Source organism: Priapulus caudatus, unplaced genomic scaffold (assembly GCF_000485595.1).
Source record: "Priapulus caudatus unplaced genomic scaffold, Priapulus_caudatus-5.0.1 Scaffold48, whole genome shotgun sequence".
NCBI classification, from domain to species: Eukaryota; Metazoa; Priapulida; class Priapulimorpha; order Priapulimorphida; family Priapulidae; genus Priapulus; species Priapulus caudatus.
This window is the reverse complement of record NW_014577109.1, coordinates 513,883-516,382: the sequence shown is the minus strand read 5'-3', so window position 1 is coordinate 516,382 and position 2,500 is coordinate 513,883. Positions and strand designations below refer to the sequence as shown.

At 47.1% G+C, this 2,500-nt stretch overlaps 1 protein-coding gene across 1 annotated transcript in view; it reads left to right on the top strand.

Moving 5' to 3' along the window:
* LOC106820807 (LIM domain-containing protein jub-like) overlaps nucleotides 1–2,500 on the top strand; it is a gene marked incomplete in the record, with an annotated part of 75,084 nt that overhangs the window by 33,821 nt on the left and 38,763 nt on the right.

The window sequence follows — 2,500 nt, the reverse complement described above, 5'->3', positions numbered from 1 at the left end:
GGGGGGGGGAGGGCCGTATTCATCTCTGTATCACAGCGCGGCGGCTGCACGCGCCGATAAAGGCAGAAGTCGGCCGGAGATGGCTTCAGCAAGCGCTGATAGCAACTGTTGTCCCATCTCGCATATTGATCAGCGCGGGATGGTGGTAGTGCACTTCCTCCACGGGACTACACTGCTGAGATTTTTTCTCACTGCGTGCGTGCATGTGTAAGTGCGTGCGCGCGCTGGTGTGCGTGCGTGCGCTGGTGTGCGTGCGTGCGTGCGTGCGTGTGTGCGTGTGTGCGTGCGTGCTTGTGTAGACCAGTGTAATGTGCACATTGCCGATTTGCGCGGGGCGTGTGATAGGACGGTTCACCCGTTTTGCGTAGGAAAAATTGCTCTAATTTACTAGATTCGCCCCCATGAACTGTGATGTGAACTTGACATCTCTTTCACGGTGCTGCCATTCGTGTAACCTGGCATTAATGTTGCATCGTTCTGTTGTAATGCGAGAAACCTGACAGCGTAATGGCAATGGAGAAGATCTTGCCGGCTTTTTGTACATGTGTTGTTAGTGTTACAGGAAGTCTGAATATTAAACACACCAGGCGGCTGCCAAGCTGTGCTGCGTACACCCGGTGGTGTTCCCTGATCAGGGGTGTCAGGGGGCCGGCTCTATATTGGAGCTGTTAGACGAGTGTACGTACAAAACGGCTGTGAAGCTAGCTTACAGAAACACCCACCTCTCACACCTCACCCCACCCCACCCCACCCGTGGTATACGTGTTGCATGTCAATACGTTCGACTTTCTCAAAACAGTACTCGTAATATGAACTTATATTGGTTTTTAACAAAGCTAAGGCTTCAGAAGGGGTATTGGGGTGAAGCTGGGTAGATAGGTTAGGTATGTTCAGGTTAGGTAAGCTGCGTGGGGCGAACGTTCGTATAGTTTTGAGGTCAGGACTGGAGTCCAACGTGGTTGCCTTCTCTCTGCTTCTTCTTGCGTCTTCTTGTGATTGATTCGATCGTGAAATGATCGTGACCTCGATGATGATGTGATGAATCTGATGATGAGCATGGGATGGATGATGGATGGTTGATCGCAGCACATAGAAACAAAACAGTAGAACTACAGTCGTTATTGCGGATATGTTTAGTAGTAGGTCTCAGGGGAGAGATAGTGAATATAGAAATGAGTTGTGGATATAGAAATCAGTTAACCGTAACCCTAATCCTAACCCTAACCCTAACCCTATCCCTAATTCTAAAATAAAACAAAATTAGCCAAAAATAATAAACAATAAAATAAATAAAAGACAAAATTAGCCAATCAGAGCCGTTTTTGTTAGCGCTTAACGCGCCCTCTAGCGGATCACTATCTCTCCCCTGTGCAAAATTTTATGTTTAGAGGTTCTGCACTTAGTAAATTGCTTGCGACTCCTGCCCCGTAATCATTCACATATTCAGGATAAACGCTACAGCTTGAAAGCGATCTCAGAAAACGCGCGACTGAGGATCAATAAAAGCAGGGATGAATTAATGAAACTGCACATTACAAACGCGAGTTCAACCTTAGCGTGTGCAAAGAGCCTTTGGGAGAGGTGGACACGTTCTTTTCGGGAAGAATTCGTGAAGAACACAATACCCAAAACGCATTAGGACAGCGGAACTTGGACAATAAAGTGGGCAAGCAAACTGACAATAGATTGCCCGGTGGACTTTATGCGCCCCTATTATTGAGACCTGTCTGCTTTTCATAACTAATATTCTGCAGCTAAATCAAAGCGTTCGAGTATCGATGGCCAGCGGGTGATTCCATGCACTAAGAAGCGTTGAACGACAATTAATGAGCTTGTATCTAGCATTTAATGAGTTACCGCGTGGCATAGCCCTGCTGCAACAGATCTCGCTGCTAACTAGCATGCAGTCATCTGCTCCCATCTCTGCTAGACTGCTTAAAGCTGAATGTCTTTAGATGCTGGCTTAGTCTGTCGCTGAAACCACAAGTAGGCTTTCCAGGAGCCTGTGGTACAGAATCTCAGTGGAATTCTCATCAAATGTCAAAGGAAATCGGCTATGTGTTACCTAGCTACCTATCGATTCGTCTCATACGCTCGATCAAAATGTATACGTGAAGGCGCCGTCTAGCCAGGGGCGTGTACAGGATTTGTATGACCTTCAAGCACACACCTGTTCAAGATCAGAGTGTAGACACGTGACTCCTCACACACCTGTTCAGATCAGGATGTAGACACATGACGCTCACAGCACCTGTTCAAGATCAGGATGTAGACACGTGACCTTTCACACACCTGTTCAAGATCAGGATGTGAGCAACGTGACCTTCACACACCTGTTCAAGATCAGGATGTAGACACATGACCTCTCACAAACCTGTTCAAGATCAGGAAATGTAGACAGCGTGACGCTTCACACACCTGTTCAAAGATCAGGATGTAGACACGTGACCTTCACACACCTGTTCAAGATACAGGATGTAGAACACATGACCTTCACACT